Below are 24,199 nucleotides of genomic sequence, written 5' to 3' on the forward strand. Positions count from 1 at the left end.
TTAAAATTGAAAACTTTCTATAATGAGCAGCTGAAAACAATCATGTCTGAAGAATGGCAGAACATCTCTCCACAGATCCATGACAGAGGGGCATAATACGTGCCCAGGAGGATCCAATCTGTCATCACAAGTAAAGGGAGGATTGCAAAACATTAAGAAACAAAAGAACAGATGTGCCTATGGAATTGTTTTCGTAGGGACGGACAGATGGGGTCACAGAAAATAAAATGAAATTAGCTATAACTAAACTTCAGGAATTCTTTTATCATTCAGTGGCGTTTAGGTAATGGAAAATATGTAATTATAAGACAGATTGCCAGCAACCTTTTTCTGAGTTATGTATAATTAGTGTTTTGTGGTGAATGAAAATTAGATTCTTCTCTTCAGTAAAAGTAGTTTTTGCAAAATATGAAAATATTTCACTAAAACTGCATACTCCTCAAAACTGTTCCCATCAGTATTACATGGATTATTCCTGCTACAAATATTTAACAGTTTTAGTTCCACAGCAATCCTGTATGTACTTATTAGAATCCTCTTTATTTTAATTAAGCCTACAAAGTGTAGAAGGTTAAAATGTCTAAAAAAAGTATGTCAGTAACTGGTAATAAAGACAAAACATTTTTGTAATTAAATTTCGAGTTAAGTCATCAACCTGTGCTTACAGACATAACAACTGCCAACTGCACCTGTGTGAGTGAGTAGGCAGGTTTGTGTGTGTCACATGACCCTCCTGTTAACTGAGAGCCAGCCAATCACATGAACGGAATCACATGACAAGCAAATGAAATACATGTTGTATTTAAGTTCACAGATCTTCTACTTAACTAGAAGAGTGTTTTTGACTTCCCCATGCTGGCCATTAGATGATGCAGATTTAGGGCACTTCTCCATTAGCCTCACTGTTCAGACCAAGAACAAACATTCGTCTTATAGAGTCACACTTTGACCTCTTGGTAGTTGGAGTAGTTGTCAGTGAGTGCAGTGCTGCAATGACTGAACTTGTGTTGGTAGTGAGCAATTAACCAATGGGATTTCAGGGGTAGCCATTACTACAAACAATGGAACGTCAGAGAGGCTGGACTCACGTATCTTTACGAGGTTGTACTGTGGGACCTGCATCTTCAGTGTAGCCAATGTGATCATACATGTAACCACATGTGATTACACATAAGATTAAATACCCAATTCTTTGGCTTAAAAATACAGTTTCTGGAATATTTAACATTTTAGCGATGTTGCAAAGGGGTGTATTCGGTTTAGTTGTATACAGAATAATCTTTCATGCTGATACTGCTGTCCTTAATTTGCTTTCAGTTCCTCTCTTGGTGATGAAACTGCACAATAGGTGCCGCATCACTACAAGGCCATTGGAAAAAGCTTAAGAAAACAATGAGCGTACTCAGGAGCTGTGAAAAGAATATTATTGAGTGGAGCACTGAGGCTTGAACAGCAATCATTGCTTAAGCTCTTCTCTGCAACTCCTGACATATCAATCCCAGTGCCAGCTTGTCAGGAGGACAACAAGGCTATTAGGTGCAGGAAAAGATGCATTCTGAATAAGATTTGTGTGGGAGAAGGACCTAGACCTATTATTTTTCCACTTTTATCTCTTAAGTGTTACTTGTTTTTTGTTTCCTAACTTGTGGAGCACTTTGTAACTTTGTTTTTTTTTAATGTTGGCATATAAATTGAATTTAGTATTATTAAATTCCCACTTCATTATAATGATTATTATATATTATAGAGAAATTAATTTTTTTATCTAGTGTAAAAAAAAATCACAGAATGAAAATTTTAACATTTAATGGACCAATGATTTTATTCATGTATTATTAATTTAAAGTTGTCACGGGGAGAGTTGATTTAGATCATGCTTTAACACTAGAATGGCAAAGGAATTAATTTGAACTCTTGACAAATCATGTAACCCCATCATCTCATATTTCATGACTTTTCCTAAATTGGGTTATTTCAACATATAGTGAATTTTTGCCTGTGCAGGATAAAAAGAAACCAGTATAAATGCTGTACTCAACATTTACAGTATGAGGGGTTGCCTAGAAACACACATTGTTTACGCAAACTTTGATATGATGGCTACTGTAACACGAGGCCGACCAGGCTACTTGTGATTGTTAAATAAATAAACAGGGGACTGTAAAAAGATAAAAGTGAATAATTATTGCAGGGATGAGCAGGTCACGGGGGAGAGTGTGTTTGACTCCAAGGAGTACCAGGTGTGGAGAGCAGTGGGGAAACTGTAGCTGAACTGAGCAGTCCAAAGTGGGAAGTGTTATTACTAAGAAATAAACTTGGGAAAGACGAGCAAAATCAGACAAGCCTCTGGAGTGAGGAGAAGAGGTGCGCATGTCTTATTTTGTTGGAGCCAAGAATGACGTTGGTTTTAAAATGGGGGCAATGACCTGTTCAGTCTCTTTCAGAGTGAGTTTTGTGTTTATTTTAGCATAACTAAAACCACAAATTATCCAAAATTAATTTTCAACTTTTCCTGTGATAATAAAATAGAATACAATACAACAGCCCAGTATTGTCATTATACATGTACAATGAAATTATAGGTGCTCCACGCCAACGGTACATGAGTAAAACAGATATAAATAGTAAAGACATCAAGGAATAAATATCAAACAGAAGAGACATATACAGTCTAGAGGAAGAAATACAAACTAGAGGAATATATATAAAACAAGAGAAAGACACACGATGGAGAGCGAAGTGCTTGGAAACAGTGCAAAGTGAGTTGTTCTGAGTATAGAGTGAGGTGAGTGGGCAGGAGTGGAGTGTGAGGGGATAGTGTTTGTTAACAGTCCGAATAGCCCGGGGGAAGAAGCTCGTAGTGCATCCTGAGGTGTGGGATCTGATTGACCTGAGGCAGTAGGAGAGCGCGGACTCTACCGAGGAATGGTAGAATGCCAGCAGCACCTTCCTGGTTATTCTTCCTCAGGACACAGAGGAAGTCAAGCCACTGCTCAGCCTTCTGTACCAGGGCGTTTGTGTTGTGGGTCCAGGTGAGATCAGCAGAGATGTGAGTGCCCAGAAACCTGAAGGTGAAGACAAATTCCACCTGTTGCCCATTTATAATGAGAAGGGAGCCTCCTGAAGTCCATTATGCGTTCTTTTGTTTTAAGGATGTTCAGCTTCAGGTTATTTTCTGAACATCAGCCGGACAAGTTCTCTACCACCACCCTGTATGCTTTCTCATCTCTATCAGAGATGAGCCCAACCGTAGTTTGTTTGTTCTTACCAAACATTGCAATGTTAATTCTGTAACAGGTGTTAAATACTTTTTTTTCCTTTGGCACACTCATACCTTTGGCATCCAGCTTCTAGAACACTTGCCAGACAAAGTGAGATTTGTCTTCAGATTATTTGTGGATCCTTGCTTTGCTGTCAACAGTGTACTTCAAGTCAATACAATTAAAATTGACCAATGTTGTCACTTCCAGCAGGGCCTATAAAATCCAAAGACAGGTACTTATTGTTTGTGATCAACCATGAGCCAGATGGCCATGATTCTGTTAAAAGGTCCCAGATGTTGATGAAACAAGTCTGGTGGATAAACAGCACAAACACAGTCTGATGACCTGACCACCTGAAATACTAATGAGACACAACAGAGAGGTCTTGTTTGCTATTTGGACTTGGTACTCTGATGACAAGGGAAAACATGGCACACCATATTGAACAGATTGTTTTGTTTGTGTGTGGTGCATTGTTAATGCACTGCTGAGGGAAAATGACTAAAAAAAAGAGAAAGAGAAATCAACATAAGCATTACAGTGTGTGGTAAATTACCTTCTATTAACGATAAGAAAAATTGCTGTGACTTGGTCAGCCGACAGGTAATTAATTATGTCATCAGAGTTTTTTGCTTTATATTGTAAAAGGATGTTTCCAGGGTTGAATGCAGTCTTGATATTCTGCTTTCTAAGTCTTGCATTGACAAATATGTTGACATGAAGACTCCAGCGACACTTATAGGAAACAACCTTATTAAGTGACCAAACATGTTTCGGCTTGTGGCCTTCATCAGGGTCATTGCAAAATAACAAACAGTTTAACATTCAGATCTTTGTCTTCTCCATGCACCTTGGAAGTGAAGTTGTGCCAGAAATATTTGTTGTCATCAGTGACAAATATGTTACAATGGTTGAGTAACAGCTAAAATCTTTCCTTTTCACCATTTTCTTTGATGTAGAACAACAACGAAAACATCAAAACTAAAGCGGGAGAATCAGACTAGGAACTTTTCATCAGTTTTATGTTTTCACACATAGCACACACAACCCAATATCATGTCAAAGCGTGTAACAGACACCCCAGTCTACCGTGTCCCTTTTATGCTTTGCCTCTCCAAAACGTGAAATAGACACACATTCAGAAGTTGCAGTACGCTGCAGTAACTCCTCCCTAGTTCTGCTGCAATAAGCCTAGGCTTCTGGGGGATTTTCATGATGCAGCGAGGCTTTCTTCTTCACTCAGCTCTTTTCACTCTCCATTTGTTTATACACCACTCTTTAAGTTAATCATGAGTTATTATTAATTTCTAGCTCTCTTCCACAGTGGGCCTTTGTCTTTTCTTCTCTCTTCTCTCATTTCCAACCAGTCACACCAGCTGCCCCTCCTCCCTGAGCCTAGTTCTACTGGAGGTTTTTCCTAATAAAAGGATGTTTTCCTTTCCTACTGTTGCCAAATGCTTGCTCATAGGGGGTCACCTGATTGTTGGAATTCTCTCTGTATTATTGTAAGGTCTTTACCTTATCCCCTTCAGAACCACCCTATTCATTTATGCCCTCTATAATGGACATTTGTTTTTGGTCTATATCTTTTGACTTGTACTGATATAATAAATAGAGGACATAATGGGCTTTCCATTAATATCTCATGTGTCCTTTTTGGGTGGCCTCCAAAAAGGAAGGAAATCACAAAAAGTTCAATATAAAGATTCTTTTTTTTTTGTCGGTTCTCAGGACATTCTAATATAAAGTGCCTCATTGTTGTGATTCAGTGCTATGTAAATAAAATATAATTGAATTGAAATTTACATACAACCTGTGGTATGTCTATCTAAGCTTTGGAATAATCTTCCTCTTCACATTAGGCAATCGACATCAGTGATGGTTTTTAAATCCAGATTGAAAACGCATTTTTATTCACTGGCTTTTGATTCAGTGGTTGACTGACTTGTATTTTATTGTTTTCGCTATGTTTATTATTTTATCGTATTTATTATTCTCATGGTATCTATTATGTTTCTGTTGTTCAGCACTTTGGTCAGCCTTGTGTGTTTTTAAAGTGCTATATAAATAAACGATGATGATGATGATATGTACACAGTTCTTAACATTTTATTTCATATCTAATAAAGTGCATAATACATGTCACATTATCTACTTTCTTGCCTTTCGTTAAATCTAAGAAGTCAACAGCCCTAATATGTTTACACTAACAAAGCTATAGTGGGTAATCTCCTTACCTGTGTAATCCAGTGTCACTTTTCTTCAGGTGTTATAACATTTGCTCTCATAGATGGCTGCTATAAGAGCAAATGAGTCCTATAGAGGACCCAAGATTTGCTTAGAACTAAAAGTAACCTTCCAGTACGACCTGCTCTGGTCCTATAACCTTCAGAACAGAAGAAGCTCAATGATTCTGTCTCCCTGTGAAAATGTGTGGTGTAGAATGTAAATAAAACAATGCAATAATTTGAAAATGTCAAATAAAACATATTTTATTCACAGTAGAACATAGAAAATATCTCAAATGATTAAAGGGAAAGGTAAGAAAATTTAAAAGGAAAAAAAAAGTAATGTAATCTGATAGCAGTGACACATCTAAAAAAGTTGTATGGGGCCATGTTTAAAATTCTGTAGCATCCCGTCTTCTTTTTCCAACTATTTGTCAATCTCTGTAGGACTCTAGCTGCTCATAGGTCCAGGATCTTCTATGAAATGTATTTTGTTTTATAATGTGTCAGATATTTGCAGATGGTGAAAAGTGTGGACTGCAGGCAATCAATTCCTGTACCTGGACTCTTCTATTGTAAGCCATGCTATTTTAATAGTTGCAATATGCGACTTAAAATTGTCTTGCTAAAATATGCAGAGCCTTCCATAGAAAAAAAGGCAAAACATTGTCTGGATGGGGGCATATGTTTCTCTAAAACCTGGATACACCTTTCAGCACTGTTGGCGCCTTTACTGTTGTGCAGGCTGCCAATTCCATATGCTCTAACGAACCCCATACAATAAAGGAGATGCAAGCTTTTGAGCTGAGCTGGATGGTCTCTCCTCCTTTGTTTGAATAATACGGGGTTCATGTTTTCCAAAAAAGAATTTCAAATTTCAATTCGTCTGAACTCAGAATAGTTTTCCATCTAAGTTTTCAATGAATTTTGGCCCAGATAAGATGGTTGAGTTTTTTTGGATTGAGGCATATCACTTTTCATTGCATGATAGAGCTTTAACCTTTATTTTTTCGATGGCCCAGTGAACTTTGTTAACAGACAGTGATCTCTGGATGTGCTCCTGAGCCCATGCAGTGAGGCAGCACTGCATTGAAAACAGGGATTATTCTCTAAGGGTTGGGAGATCACTGGCATCCACTATCGATTTTTGTCCTTGTCACTTGCACAAAAAGATTTCTTTAGATATATTATACATTGTTGTAAGAAATTGGCCCTTTTGTTTTTCTTTCTTTTATTGTCACATGACTTTGTTTGATGATCTGAAATATGTAAATATGACAATTTTTTATATTACACAAAGACAACTCACGCAAATGCAAAATACATGTACAATTTTATTTATATAGCGCCAAATCACAACAAAAGTCACCTCAAGGCGCTTCATAGATACAGAGAAAAACCCAACAATCATACGACCCCCTATGAGCAAGCACTTTGGCAACAGTGGGAAGGAAAAACTCCCTTTTAACAGGAAGAAACCTCCGGCAGAACCAGGCTCAGGGAGGGGCGGCCATCTTCTGTGACCGGTTGGGGTGAGAGAAGGAAGACAGGATAAAAGACATGCTGTGGAAGAGAGACAGAGGTTAATGACTGATATGATTCAATAGAGAGAGGTCTATTAACACATAGTGAGTGAGAAAGGTGACTGCAGGAAAAATTCAATGCATCATGGGAATCCCCGGCAGCCTCTGTCTATTGCAGCATAACTAATGGATTCTGGGTCACCTGGTCCAGCCCTAACTATATGTTTTAGATGGCTAAAGCTAACTAACAAAACTTTAGCCATAGTTCAGTTTCACTAACCACACCCAGGACTGATTACTGCCAGAAATGACGTAAATACAAAGTGAACTAGTTTATAAGATATGGAGATATCAACCAGAAAATCCTGAAAGAGAATGTCCATTAATGTCCGTCAGTTTGTGCCCTTAAGCTACCGAAGCAAATTTCCTCAACAGTGATGTAAGAGACTCAATGCCAGCAAATGCCTGACTGCAGTTCTTGCAGGTAAGCGTGGCACAAGCAATTAACAAAATAATTAGTAGATTTTGGGACTTTTATTTTTTTTCACAATAGCCAGGTAGGTTTAGATAGCTTTTTCCCCTTAATAAATGTATTAAATCCTTATTTAATGTGTTTTACAGCACTGTACATTAAGTTGCCAGTTGCAAAATGCTCTTACATATAATATTCTTAATAAAATATTAAAATGTCTCAGTTTAAACATTTGATAAGTTGATGATGTTTTCCATATTCTGCTGTGGAAAAAAATAATTTTATATATATATTCTGCAGTGTGCTAACTTTTAAACATTTGGCTTTGTATGTTTCTGTAGTCCCTCGATTTTTGTTTTCATACAGTATGTGAGTGTGTTTACCATCATCATTTATCATCATTATTCATGTTTGTGTTCGCTATGCTTGATTTGTTAATTCAAATAAAAAAGTAAAAGTATGCTTTCTTGTCCTAGTCTTCCACAGAGAGACATTGTTTTTCCCCTCTACTTACAGTGATTGAAAACCTCACTTTCATTAAAACACTACATTAACTTTAATAAACACTACAATTTGACTATTAGTACCTAAAGTGAAAGCATCTACTTAATTGTGAAACTCAAACCAATTATTTCCACATATTTAAGATTGACTGCATCATTTTGGCTAAGGGCAGTCAGTAGATGGGAATTTGAGGTAAGGCATGGTTTACCCAACTAGTCTAAGTCTAGTTTGTGTTAAAGACAGAGAAAATGCTAAATACAATCACTTTTGTTTTTACCATTTTAAACATCTCATCTGTAAATAATGTATGGAAGAAACTTAACCCCAAGCAAGATTCAAAATGGGTTGTGACAGTCAGAAACCTGAAGCAGCAAAGTAGCACAATTATGCACCCAATATGCCAGAATCAGTCAATCAATCATAATTTCAGATATCCATCACTAATTTGAAGTTATTCGCAAATTTTATTCCCATCGTGCCTGAAGCAGAAGTCCTTCTGTCACATTATGCTTCACATGTTGCAGCATGATTGATGGCAGGGGACCTTGAAAACATTTAACCAATCACCACAAGGAAACGTCTGACATTATAAACACCTAAAAAAAATTAAAGGAAAACTTTGAAAGCAAATCGTATCTTAAGTTGAAAAACACAATGCTGTTTTTCTATACTCATATTGACTCATATGAAACAAAATGATTCCAGATTATTTAACAGAAACTAAAATGATCAAAGACACCCTGATAATCAACTTAAAAAAAATATGTGGCAGACTATTCGATTTTGCTGAAATTCCATTGCAGCAACTGAATATGGTACACAGCAGTTTTTTCTTGTATGCATACCAGACAGCATTGGAGCATGCTCCTAATTAGATGACAATTGGTGTCCTGAGGAATTTCCAGGACTTTTCAATGAAAAATCCCTCCACATATATGAGGCTGTAGCAGATATTTGACTATTTATTATTTGTCCAACCCTTAGAGATGGAGGTCCTTAGATGCTTTGCTTGATAATTCCCATTTAGCCCTTATATAATTTGTTGAATGAACTTTTGTGTAATTTGTGTAATATCCGATATACTTGATATAACTCCTTTGACATTTTTGTCAAAGTAATGTCTAAGTTGAAGATAGTGAAAGAAATATTGATGGGTTAGTCCATATCTATCAGAAAATATTTTTTTTAAACCATGAATTCTTGATTTTACAATAACAGACAGTGCATTGCCTTGCCCACTGGATAACTTGTCACGTTCCTGGGTCTGTTGACCCAGCGTTTCAAGTTTTAGTTTATTTGGATGTTGTTTATGTTTAAGTTCATTAGATTAGTGAAGTTCATTTGGTTATTAGACTCCTTGTGTTTTCTTCCCCTGTATTTTAGTTTCCCTCACCCTATGTGTTTCATGCTTATGTTGTGTCAAGGTTATATTGTCTTGTCTGTGTCTCATGTTTCCTGTTTTATTTTGAAGGTCTGTGTCCTATGTCAGTGTAGTCAACTTTGCTTCCTTTGTCTCGTTATGTCAGATTAGTGTCAGCTGTTCCTCCATGTGTTTCCACTTCCCCTAATCACCTCCTGTGTATTTAAGTCCTCTCTTTTCAGTAGTGATGGGCAGATGAAGCTTCATGAAGCACTGAAGTGGTTCATCCAATTGGTTCACCCCAGCGCAAAGCTTCTTGAAGCTTCATTTGCTCTAGTAGGACACCTACTGGACGTAAAAATATTAGTTGGCAAGAATTTGAAGTGTGGCCTTTTGCACACAGCCTGTAAATGTCAACAACAAAAGGAGTGTGTAAAACATGTATATTGTAGTGATGGCAGTATACTGTGTATATACTGGCAGTATGGAAAATGATTATTTGGAAATGCTTAAAATGGAAATGATCATTTACTGTGAGGTGAGGTGTGGTTGGGGTGTGGATAGTAGTTGTGCTTTTGTAACGTTGAGGTATGGACAGCTACATACTGAGGCTTTGAGCCTCAGTCCTGCCTGTTCACATTTTATTCTGTAAAAACTACATTTTCACTGCTTTTATGACCTTTTTAGTGGGGGGAACATAGCTAGGATTTAATGATTTAACAAATCTTTTAAATCCTTTGTCCTCCACAATGCTAAATGGCTGGGAGTCCTCAATCACCATGCTAACCAGGTCTTCATCTATTTGAGATTGTTCTCCTGAGGAAAGACAATAAAGACAAAGCACAGATATAAATATCACACACGTAACTTATTACAGTTGTATAATATTGTTATATCATTTAGTAACATTACTGCATGCTATATTATCATGGCATTTGATGGCTCACCTGGTCTTGCTCCACAATCGGTGTTCCCTTTATTCTCATGCAAAGCTCTGTAGTGCCTAAGCATGGATGAGGCGTTGTTGTTATATCCCAGCTCCCTAGCACATAGCAAACACTTCACCTTGTACAAAAGTAACGACAGCTTAACATAAATTGTATTGCACCATCAGTATTATGAAAATACATCTTCTGTAGAAATTTACATACCTTGTTGGGAGGAATAAGATCAAAATGTTCCCACACAGGGGAGGACATCCTCCTCTTCTTAGCTGGCTCCATTCTCTCCTGACTTTCTCTCCTCACTCTCATAAACCTCCAAACTGTCTCCAAACTCTCACTAACCGCAACTCTCCATCAAACACCTACATTTTGAATGAAGTCTGAGGGGTTTATATCGCTGTCATATCTCGCGGCAAAGTTCGAACCACTTCATGAACCAGTCACGTGGTACAGCCGGGCAGCGAGGCTTCGGACGTCATCATTTTCAGCTGCTCCCATAAATGAAGCAAGCCTCGATACGCGCATCGCGGAAACGCCCCTTCCATTACTTGACACAAGCTTCGAAGCCTCGATACAGAACGTCACATCACTAGTTTTCAGTGTGTCATTGTCAGGTTGTCTGTTGTCCACGCCATGTTTCCCATGCTATGCCATGCGTCCAAGTTCCTTGTCTAGGTTTTTCTTATTGTTTGTTTAGATTTCCCAGTTTAGGTTTGTGTTAATTTTGCTTCAGTTTGCCTTGCACTTTGTTTGTACCTTTTTTAACAGCCATATTAAATGGCTCGCTTTTTGTTAACATTCAAGTTTTGTTCCCTGTTCCTTGGAGTCTGCATTTTGGGTCCTTTTTTCAATTCATACAGTCTGCCCTCGCCAGACTGTGTCATAAATCAATAATAGCAGGTTTAAAATGTGAATCATAACTAGTTTAAAATTATTAGTTCTATTTAAAGGTGTAGTTGTTTCACTAATCCAAGGCAAATATCTTTAGAAAACCCAGCCCACTGGCTTTGGATATCGCATTGTCCGGCATCCTGTAAGCATTGCAACAAACTCTGCAGTGGCCTGTCTAAGACAGACAACTGTGGCTTTCAACGTTGCTTCATAATTCTGATTACAAATACTTGTGCTGTTAAATAATAATCTTTGGGGCTGGGTAAACCCACCCCTTCATCGACTCTTGATAACTGCAGTTTTATTATGATCTCTGTTTCTAATTGTTTGGTCACACCAGTGGCCTGCTTGGTCGCTTTGAAGAGCTTTGGCAGTGCTCATCCTGACCTGTCATACAGATCCTGGTGACGGTTAAGGAACTTCTACAGCCCTGTTACTCTTGACTGCCTGTCTCCTAAAATCTCCTCTGTGCTCTTGAGACTGCGTTGAGAGACCCTCAGCAAACCTTCTGATATCATGAATGGCACATTCCTCCAGGATGACACATATTGATGTGGCATCATTTCCAAGCAAGATTACCTGTGCAACCTCTGTAAGGTCCAGCTATCGGATCATGCTACCAGTAGTGACACCTTTCCAAACCAAATGGAAAACTAGTGGAACAAACAAACAAACAAAATAAAACTTCTTCTACTTAAATGTATAGGATGAGGTCAATTCAACTTCTGGCATATTGATCAGCTCATTTAAGATGTACGTTTTAAATTCTTTGAGTGTGACTCTTTGCGTTTTGCATGATAAGCTACTACAACAATGGATATTAAAAATAACTTAAAAATAACTTCACTATTAGATTCATATATCACGTTTGTATAAATGGTATCTGCAGTTGATTAAAGGGTCTCTGGTCTTCTGTCTCAGTTGTCATGTGCCATAGTTAAACTTTCTAAAGCATGCCTTAGGCTTGAATCTCTTTGCTCTTTTACAAAATTGGAATGCAGCCTGAATACGCACCATATGGCTGCCAATGTGCTACAGCTTAACACAGTTGTTATCCCCCTTCAGATATTTGAACAAAATGAAGCTGTTTGTTTTGGCAAAGGTGCGTCTGCATCCAAGATGCCTTCCATGAAGAATCTAGCTAATGTGGTAACAGATGACTGTTTTAATCTAGTGCATTTACTCTTCCTCTGTCACTCTTCCTGTGACTTAATGCAGACATATTATTAAAATCTGGGCTATGATTGTTGTATTGATGTATAGCAACTTGAAATGCTCCCAAAAATGGCACCACACCATGTAAAAATATAATATAAGCTCTGGCGGACTTGGTTCTATGGTAGGTCTTAAAGGGTTAAGACTCAACTGTACACTGTGTTCATGTTTTCCTCTGAAACAATAAGTTCTGGTGGAGCAGCCTTTCAACGCCTTCCTCTGTCTCTCGCTAGCAAACTTGACCCAGACAACAAAGTAAAGCTAGTTTTTGGCTACGAGCCCCGGACCTTCAGTAATAGTAATAAATCACATTCATGTAGTTGTAAACAGCATGATAATAGTAATAGTAATCCAAAGTATTCAGAATACATTACTCTCATTGAGTAACGTAACGGAATACATTACAAAATACATTTTGGGGCATATATTCTGTAATCTGTAGTGGAATACATTTTAAAAGTAACCTTCCCAACACTGTGTGTGTATATATATATGTGTGTGTATGTATATATATATATATATATATATATATATATATATATATATATATATATATGTGTATGTGTGTGTGTGTGTGTATATATATATATATATATATATATATACATATATATATATATGTGTATATATATATATATGTATATGTATATGTGTATAATTACACACAGACTAACTAGACAAATGTTGTCTTAACTGATCTCAAAGCAGTGAAAGATGAGCCATTGACCAGAAAGTTTATCTACAATGCTCATGTGCAAAAAAACAAAGCCGACGGCCTCCAGGCTTCATTGTTAGAATGCAGAATGCAGACATTGTCATGGTCCTGGGTCGTTGACCCAGCGTTTTGTGTTTATTCTGATTTTGTATTAGTTTAGGGTTGAACCTGAAGTTTGGTGTATATTCAGCCCTACCTGTGTCTGTCCTTGGTGCTCTGTTCATGTCCCCGTGTTGTGTTGTAAATCAGTCTGTGTGTTACCTGCTTTACTTTGAAGGCTCGTGTTCTGGATTTCCTGTTCTATTCTGACTGTCTGTGTCTGTTGTCATTGTGTTCAGCTTGTGTCCTCCAGTCATCATGTGTATTCAGATCAGCTGTTCTTCCCTCCTGTGTGCGATTACCCGATTACCTTGTGTATGTGTGTATGTGTATATATAGTGGGTGTCGGTCTGTGTTCGTTGTCGGCTCGTCTGCGTTCTATGGTGTTTCGTTCCTGTCTCTGCGTCTCTCTGCCCCGCACCCCTTTTGTATGGTCTCAGGTTTGTCATTTAGTTCTCCCAGTTTAGGTTTCTTCAGTTGTTTTGTCATGCTTCATTGCCTGTTTTTGCCACTGCCACCTTGTAAATAATCGTCACTCGAATCATCAGTCACTGCCGCATTTTGGGTCCTCCTTTTCCTCCAACACCACACGGCTCACCCCGCCAGCTGTGACAAACACGACCATTAAAATGAAAGAAACTGTACAATCGAATGACTGCAGTCACAAGATGGAATTTACAACAGCTATTTACAGGATGGATACAAACAGTGTTGTGTTCCATTAAGGTGCCCATTGCTACCACTGGGTACTGGTCATATTTCAAACTTACAAAATTAATTTAGCCAGTTATCAGCCCAGGTACCTCCTATTTGTAGCATTGTTAAGTAAAATTTACAAGCTAAGCTAATTTAGTTACTCTGTTTATTTCAAGCAGCTCATATCCTAACACTAAACTAAATGACTAACAGTAAATGTATTTCATCGTTTTTTAATGTCTTTTTAATGATTTAATATCGAGCACAGCAGACCTGGCTTTGACAAGCTCATTCTTGAAACAATACCTCATTAGACTTGACTGCTACACATCTCTCTTGGGCTGTCTCATTTTCAGGCTTTATTTACGCACAAACATGTCTTGTATCAGCCTGATTGTGCTTGGTTCTTTTATCCATTCTGCTTACCAGTTTGTCAGCTTAATTTTTTTTCTGTAGCCTCAATTCTTTCCTTTTTTCCACCTTCCTAATTCTGTCTGTATTTCTATTATTTTCTCATCTCTGTCTGCTCTGTTTCTATTGCCTGCAGCGGTACAGAGAATAACAGCAGTGGTAGAAAAGGTGAATAATAAAAAAGGGATTTACACATTTCATACCTTTATATTTTCTCCAGATGCTTTTCCATATGTGACAGTTATGTGGGAGATTACATCTTAATTGATAGACCTACTACATCTCATTCCTTCAATCAGAATTACAGTTGCTATTTATCTAAATGAAACATGAAAGCACATAAGAGGAAAGTTAAAGGACATTCCTTGAGGACTGGAGTGTGGAATAGTAAATATGTATGCATGCATACAGGGTGTACCCCGCCTCTCACCCTATGACAGCTGGGATAGGCTCCAGCGCCCCCCGCGACCCTGAAAAAGATAAGTGGAAGCGAATGGATGGTAGTGTCAGTTTTTCCCTCAGTATTGCCATTGTACAGGAGTTCTCAAGTTAGCTTGGTGAAAGTTACCAATGAAAATTCTTTTTCATTCATTCTAAAAAAATGTTCCTAATATATGGATGCAGCCATCTGACGGTAGTAGTACTGTTTTTGTAAAGGAGTGGACATGGTTGTTGACAATACTCAGGTAGGCTGTAGAATTTAAACTATGCTTGTTTGGTCTGGGGAATATTTCCTGGATACACTTTCATCCAGTGTTGCAGCAGAAATTAACTATATGCTGATATTAGGAAATAGTGAAGTCCTTTGGGGAAAGTTTGATTGTGTTTCTTATTTTTCATACCATGTGGGAGCTCATGAAAACTTAGCTATGCTAAAAGATCTTTTGTTAAAAGGATTGGCGTAATAAGCATATGCTTCAGCCTAGGGCTGCACGATTTTGCATAAAATGAGAATCACGATTTGTTTTTGCTTAGAATTGAGATCACGATTCTCTCACGATTTTCTTTTCCAGTATAAATATTTATTGCGCTTATTAACCGCACATCAACTTTGTAACAGTTGAGACTGAACAGAAAAACAATAAATAAACATAAAAACAACAAATGTCTCACATTTTGTCATTGCCGCAAAATGTTGTACTGCTTGAAATTCCGTCTCCACCATTGCACGACACTGCGTAAAGAGCAGAAAAATAGTTGCGGGACGGCACTGCGTAGCGTTTGTCTAGGGTGTTGATCATTTTCCTAAATCCCTCGTTTTGCACAGTGTTGATGGGAGCCATATCTTTGGTCAGGTGATAAGTAATGGCCTCCGTAATTTCTTTGTGCCTGCGGGAGTTCGACGGGTATAGGGAAGCGCTGTATAATGTTCCCGTTATTGATGTTTGGGTGGTTGACCGGGACGGATTTTCTCCAGTCACTTTCTCGTCATCCCTGACGTGCCAATTTTAGCAGCCAGCTTCTGTACCACGTGGTATAAGGCTCCGCCCTTGTCATTTGTTGAGCAGGAAGAGTGAGCGCTTGTTTTCATGCAGATTACGTCCCGGATCAAAATGCGGTACAATCGTCGTCTTTTTTCTTTTTTTTTCTTTTTTTAAATCGTTGTCATTTGGAAATGAGATCGCACATGAATTGAGATCGCGATTTTCTAATGATTAATCGTGCAGCCCTACTTCAGCAAATACCTTTTGATTAGCCTTGTCTCCTGCTTTCTTGCTTTGTGTTAATCTTTATTCCGTATTCACTGAGACATTTGCTAATCAATAAATCATCAATAAATGAAAAATAAATGTGTGGGAGCTGATGAAAAATATTTAGCCAGGCACTCATGAACAAGTATGAACATTATATTCTTTACTGACACCCCTAAAAAACAGAACTTAATTTTTCACAGAGATTCTGGTCGTGTCCAAATTCATGGGCTGCATTCTCCTGAGGCCGCATTTGTAGACCGATTACGTCACAGCGACGTGCCGAAGGCTGTCTAAATTCGTAGACTGCTCCGAATGCAGCCGACAAATGCGTCCTCCTTTTCTCCGAATTTGAAGGATGGGTCGGGTGTGTCCTTCGTGGCCTACCATATCCCAGAATTCATAGCGCGGCCCAGCCAAACTCCAGTTTCCAACAATGGCGGCTGCTACTAAGTTTTAAAATTACTCATACTAATCTTTCTGGGTCACAAAATAAACTTTTAACATATTTTCAGGCGAGAAAGTAGCTGTGTAAACATCAAATATCTGCTCGGTTTATCAAGCTATTGCATATTTGCAAAAGTGCTTCGACGTTTTCGGAGGCGTCTGCTACCCACCAGCTCGATAGCTAGCCGGGAGCTCGAGGGTTACTGATGCGGCCGAGAACGGCACGACTCCCGGCACATCATTTTCAGATCACCGCAGACTTTCGCTGCTCGGGTTAAACGTAATATATAAGTCACTTAGACAACCTAAAAATGTTATTGTTGGGCTTTTTTCAGTGTTTTGTTTGTTCGTGAGTAAATCGGTTTGGCTGAGATTAAAGTTATTAGATTAGATTAGATAAAATAAAACTTTATTAATCCCCTGAGTGGGTTCCTCCTTGGTTTTTACACAGCTGACTAAACGTCAAACAGAAAACTGATTAAACAGAAGTATGAGACAGTCGAGAATTTACGCCAGTGTCCTGTTATATTTTAGATAGCAAGGAGCACACGGCTGAGTTTATTAAACTCCACCGAGACAGCGGTGACGCTAATCTGAAGGCTAGACCGTCCAATTTCACGGCCGTTTACTTCCGGCCTACCCGACCTTCTGAGGACCCGGCCCACGTAGACCACGAAGGCCGGGTCCTCAGGAGGATGCAGCCCATGAATTTGGACACAACCTCTGTGATCTCTGTGCTGTTACAGTCATTCAAACTGCTAATGTATTTGAATGCAGAGTTCATAAGAGTTGTACAATAAGCTGTCTTACCAGAATTCAGGACTGTGATTTGAACATTAATGGCACATCAAAGGTCAGTTTTCTGTATGACTCGCATGAAATCTGACTAATGGTGTATTTTATAATCTTCCGATATTTACTGTAGCTGTTTTTCTTCTGGTTGCCAGATTGTCTTTGCATTCTTAAGCCTTGGTTACAGTTCCCGTTACACATCATTGAAATCTGCTTGAAGTCCGTTGTCTGGTTTAATAGTGTAGTTGATTGATTGCAATATAAATTGTCAGCAGATGACTGAGAATTTGAGAACATGTTCTGTGTGGATTCCCGGGAATATCTGTTACTTTCTGTTACTTTTTACTGTAAGTTTCTTCAGGGGTAAGTGTGATGATGTACTGGGTTATGAGTGTTGGAGTGGTTACTCAAAAAAAGGTATTACATACTATTCTTTAATTTTACATTACTTTAATTAGTTTCCAGGTAGCATAAATAAGTAGATTACATTACATTACCAATGTTTTACTACATCACCTGTGTAATCGCTAGTTCATATCTTTACACTAAACTTTTCATTTTCCCATTTGATTTTCCCATTCTTTTAGTAGCCTTTTTAAGTATTACCACGAAGCAAAGCACTTCAAGGAAAAGTGATGCTGCTGTAGTTAGAAATATTTGTTTATCTCTGCTTATGTTACCTGTTAAACATCAATCCGTCTATGCTTAGTTGGGTCTGCATGCTCTTGAACATCAGTTTGAGTCTGGAAGCATCTCTCACTATTAGTTTTGTGTTAGCATTAAAGCTCATGTATAAGTGTTTAGCATATGACTTTTGTAGAGGTCTGTAGGGGTTTATATGTTGTGTTTGCATTGATGAAATGCTGTTTCTGGCCGAATTTGCTCAGTTCGCTCTTTACATGACATTTTCATCCCCCTGTGCAATGAATTAAAAGTAAATGTCACTCCTCAAAAGTTGTTGATCGCTCTCACATTTTAGTCTTTTTTACATCAAATGAGGTTAAGTGATGGTTGCATAAGAGTGCATACAAAGGCAGGCTTCATAATGTTTTTTCTGTTCAAGCATCACGCATATAATTGAAGAACTAGTACAAGTAAAGGCATAATCATATTATATTTATTCTTCAAAAATCAAGTCATTTAAAAACATGCATTTGCACTGGCACTGAGCAGTACTGTTGCTGTGCAGTAACACAGAGCAGTATAGCACAGCCTTGCACCTGACACTAGATGAGTCTGGCTTGTCACGTATGGATGCTTATGAGTCAGCCATTTCTCATTGAAACAAAGTATTTAAAGTTCCCATAGGAAAAATGAACTGTGGAAAAAATGTAATGTGGCTTTATGCCCATTAAAAGATGTGTGTTTTTTCATGTCAGCACCTATTGCGCCAGAGGGAAGCAGAAGACATATGGAAATCTTGTGCACCCAGGTGCAAAACCTATAAGCTACAAGGTAAGTGTGATAACTGTGCGACAGACACACATGCAGTGGCTTACGTTTGCTGCACTCAGTAATTTACCATACATACGTGAATTTAGTTGGACAAGGTTCATTTAAAGGTTTGTGGCCTTAAATGTTTACCTGCTATAATTAATGACTAAAACAACAGGACCTCCAACTTCAAATAAAAAATACAGAGGAATTCAAATTTCAAGAGAAAAAAGAGATTATCTGTCTAACTTTAAAGAGCTTTAATTAATTGCGACTTATCAAGACTTTCCCATTTTTCAGTGTTGTGTTGTTTACTGTGTGTTATCACAATTAATTACTTGAATGATAGAGACCATTAATCTCTAATAAGGAAATTAAAAGCACCACTAGCACTGCATCCTGCATCAGGCAGTGCATAGACACTAAATCAGTTTGCAAAAGTAATGCGCAAGCAGTTTTAAAACCCACACCCTCAGTAATTGTGAAGTTAGAAGGCTTAGGAATTCTCGGTTTTTATTTGGCGTTATACTGATGGGCTTTACAATCCTGTCTTGACTTAACTCAGTCTCATCAATCAGTACCGTTTAAAGGCAGCACTTGGCTATAGAAAAGAAAATTTAAGACAATCAAAACAGAGCCGTGGTTAGACTACTTGCTGAGGGCACACCGTGTATACGCTCACTACAGTAACAATAATGCACGATGCATTGATCAAAGTCAGGTGGATATTGTGGGAGAATAGACAAATGCTTCACATCTGCAAATACTAACACATCACATTTGTCAGACTTGTTTACGTTTTTGCACATTTTCTTTTTTGATTTATTTTGATGATCCACCAGCTGACTGAGGCTTTTCTATATAGAGCTCATTTAGGCTCAGCAAGCATGCTTTTACACAAACATGTGCGTACACACATACAGCAGTGCTTCTTTATCTCATGCCTTATTTAGTTTCTGCATTCAGTAAGCAAAACCCAACAAGCCCAGCATGTCATAGATTCACTTATAATGAAATGAATGGGGAGGAAAAGTCCTGCACATTCAAGAGCAGATAACTCCAAACACAGTCATGTACACCAAAAACATACCTCCACACTTCATTACCTGCACTTCTGCAGTTTTATCTGACATTTCAGTTTGTAATCTCTTAAAAAAATAATTTCTCTTTGACAGGTTGTAATTAATCTGCAGCTTCTATGACGAAGTCAAAAAACAGCAGGGCATGATGAAATAAAACACTAATGCAAAAAGAGAAAGCATTCGGAAAGGAACAGTTTAAACCTTAATTTAATCAGGAAGTAAATCTCTTTTGCAAAGGTGTACCGGCTCAAGATAATTAGCTGGGCCTTCTTGATGTTTTCAAACCAAATGTGACAAGCAAGGGATGGATCTATGAAGCTGGACTATTTACGATCACAAGTAGTTAGTCGATGAGCATACCCAGATAACCCACACCGCCCCTTAACAGATTTAGGAAAGTTCCTGTTAAAGTTTCAACACTGGCTCCCATAAGTTTCCTGACAATAGAAATACGTCTGAGCTCTATTGGGTTACGAGCATGATCATGAAGTGGATCAGCCCAGAACTATACAGGAGGAACTTGTTAATGTTCAGAAGGAAGTAGGAAACACAGTCTCCAAAAACACTACACACTACACCATGATGGATTGGAATCTTGCAGTACCTGCAAGATCGCCCTGGTCAGGTATGTCTTAAGTTTTCCAGTGAACAGTAAATGATTCGGATAAAGCTTGGGACAAAGTGCTGTGGTCAGATAGAACCAAACTTGAGCTCTTTAGGTCACATTCAGCATTTTCTTCATTCAAACACGAGTTGATGCCAAAGGACACATTTCCCACTGTGAAGCACAGACATGGAAAGACACTGAGGCTGTGTTTCTCCTAAGGGTACAGCATGACATCACCAAATTGAGGGGCTAATGGAATGGCCGATGTACCATAACCATAACCTCCTTCCCTCACACAAAGCACTGAAGATGGGTTGTTGATAGGTGACCCAAAACATATTGCCAAGGCAACAAAGAAGGGCTAAATAAGAAAGATATTAAGTTCCGGGAGTTGCCTAGACAGTCTCCAGACATCAATCCTATAGAAATTCTGTGGAGGGAGCTGAAGATTTTAGCTGCCAAGTGGCAGCCTAGAAACCTGAAAGATTTAGAGTTTCTGTAAAGAGGAATGGGTCAAACACTCTGAGATGTGGTCACTAGCTGACCAACTGCAAGAAGGGTCTTACCGGAGTGCTTGCCAACAAGGGTTTCTCCGCCAATTGCTAAGTCATGTTTTCCTTGGGCATCTGATATTTATTCCATCCATCCATCCATCCATCCATCCATTCGCTTCCGCTTATCCTTTTCAGGGTCGCGGGGGGCGCTGGAGCCTATCCCAGCTGTCATAGGGCGAAAGGCGGGGTACACCCTGGACAGGTCGCCAGTCTGTCGCAGGGCTAACACACATATTTATTCCACTCAATGAAAATACATTTGTAACTTTTATCTACTGTGGTTTTCTAGACTTTTGGTTTTTATTCTGTCTCAATCCATTAAAATAAGATAAGATAAGATAACCTTTATTAGTCCCACACGTGGGAAATTTGTTTTGTCACAGCAGGAAGTGGACAGTGCAAAAGTTATGAGGCAAAAATTAGAATACAATAAGAATAAATACAGTACACAACTGTACAGAATAGAATAAAATAAAATACTATATACAGTAGAATAAAATAAAATAAATATACAATAAGATAAAAATAGAATACAAATACAAATACTATATACAACTGAGTAAAAATACAACGATGACAGAAAGGATTATTGCACTTAGTATTATTGCATATGTATGGATGTGTGTGCTTGATCAGTTAAAGTCTTTATTATGGAGTCTGACAGCAGTGGGGAGGAAAGACCTGCGAAATCTCTCCGTCCCACACCGTGGGTGCCGCAGTCTCCCACTGAAGGAGCTGCTCAGTGCTGTCACAGTCTGCTGCATGGGGTGGGAGATGTTGTCCATCAGGGATGACAGCTTAGCCGCCGTTCTCCTGTCACTCACCACCTCCACTGGGTCCAGAGGGCATCCTAGAACAGAGCTGGCCCTTCGGATCACCCTGTTCAGTCTCTTCCTGTCCCCAGCAGAGATGCTGCCGCCCCAGCAGACCACACCATAAAAGATAGCAGAAGCCACAACAGAGTCATAGAATTTCTTCAGGAGTGGGCCCTCCACTCCAAACGACCTGAGTCTCCGCAGCAGGTACAGCCTGCTCTGCCCTTTCCTGTAGAGGGCGTCTGAGTTATGAGTCCAGTCCAGTCTATTGTTCAGATGAACACCAAGGTACCTGTAGCTGTCCACAGCCTCAATGTCCATACCTTGGATGTTCAGTGGTTGCAGTGGAGAATGCTTGTGCCTGCGAAAGTCTACCACCAGTTCCTTGGTTTTACTGGCGTTGATCTGGAGGTAGTTCAGCTGGCACCAGTCCACAAAGTCTTGGGTCATGAAATGAAACGAGATTTAGCCTTATTCCAACATTGATTAAATGAGTTATTTACCTCAAAATTTGACACAAGACCCAATAATGACAAAACAAAAAAGTTGATGACATCATAGGAAGTTGTGAAACTGAATTTAATCCATTTTGAAATGAAGTTAAAACATGAAAAAATGTGGAACAAGTGAAGTGCCCAAATGCACTTGGACAGCAGTCTTTTCACAACCACAAGTAGTATGGTCCCTTGCTGGCCTTTAAAAGATGGCAAGTTTTAAGCACTGCTGCATTGATTTTCCACTTCAGAACCTGAAGGTATGTCTATTTTTTATACTTTTTTTAATACTAGACAAAAAAAAATATTTGGTGAACTGCTATGAGAACAAACATTTTAAAACCTAAATCAAGTATGCCTTGGTTCAAACTCAGGATCTGCAGAAATATCAGTTGAGAGCAGTAAGTTAAGAATCTTTAATTTAGAATATTTTTGTATCACCCTAATGAGTGAATCGTGACTACTTTGAGCAATGGAAAATAGAAAACAAATTGTTTAAGGATATTCGATTTGCTACGTCAATTTAACCTGTTTAATTTTTTTTAGCTGTAATAGCTTTATTTTTGTTTTACAATGCATAAAATAGAGGAAGAAAATCCAAACTTTTGATGGGTACTGTCGATGGAATATAAAACAGCACGTTTTTTTTCTCACACTTATATTGATGATTAAAATACCCATTACAGATTTGAACAGAGTATTACTGTAAATGGAACATAGTGTAACAGTATCAAAGTCCACAAAATTATTAAGTAATTTCCTCCATGTGCATTTAGAGATATGCAGAAACAGAAAATTAAAAATCTGACAGCAGTGAAGGCTTAAATGTAAAAAATGTACCAAGGGACACTTCCCTCCATGACACAGATGGATAATCCAATGTGGAGAAGCAGGATTACATCTTAGGCTGCTTTGCATACTGCAACACATGATGACTCAGGGAACTTTGAAAGAAACGTTAAAGTGAGTCTCGTGCTAGCAATTTGTCACAGATGACTGAGTAGATGGATTAATTTTAATTAATATTTTAATGGGAAATTTACCTTTTGTATGCTTTGACTTCCAAGATTGACGAGTTCCACAATCTAATTGTTCAGCTAAAGTGGAGGTGGGAAATTTTATATAAATGTTAGGCTCCTGCCTGCATTTTCTCATAGTTTGTCTATGAGAAAAATATGTTTTTTACAGCTCATAGCTGTCAATAGTGAGCCTGCACGTTCCACTAAATGTGGTTCCCATTAGAAAAACATCATTGACAGGTATTTTATCCCTACAGTGAGGGAATACTGTGGCTTTGTTATGCTGAAACTTTGGATGCACTCCTCCACTTAGATGGAAGGGTTAGTGCAAATCACTACAAAGTTGTTCTGAGTGACCTTTATCCTAGCATGAAATATTTCTATCCTGACTACAGTGGTCTGTTACTAGATGTGTCCCATTCCATATGGCTTAATGAACACATGTTGAAGATCCCTCTTTACCACCATCATCAAAACACCATCGATGGAATATTTTTGTATGTATCTCTCTAGTCAACCTGTTCTACATCTAACTGCAGGTTAGTACTGACAAGCAACAGTACTAACAAGAAAATGTTATAAAAGATGGTTGCAGATGGGTGGAATTTCCTATTTGTTTAAAACAGCAAGGGTTTTATTTTAGCCCACACTAAAAGTACCCCCTCCACCTAACTACATAGTCTTACTGCCAAGAACTTTTAGTGCTTTAAACTAATGGCATAATTTCATATATAAACCAAACAAGAAAGCAACAGAGAACCTAAAGTTAGAGATGAAAAGTAAACCCAAAGCATTAAAAAACAACAAAAAAAAAAAAAACCCTCAAACAGTCCCTCACAGGAAGCCAATGCCTGCCTTTTGGTATGAAATTGTATGGTTGCGCTATCAACAACTTAATGTGCCTGTTAATGTGGACTTCTATAAGGTTTTCTGCATGTTTTGT

This window comes from Astatotilapia calliptera, chromosome 2, assembly GCF_964374335.1.
Source record: "Astatotilapia calliptera chromosome 2, fAstCal68.1, whole genome shotgun sequence".
NCBI classification, from domain to species: domain Eukaryota; kingdom Metazoa; phylum Chordata; class Actinopteri; order Cichliformes; family Cichlidae; genus Astatotilapia; species Astatotilapia calliptera.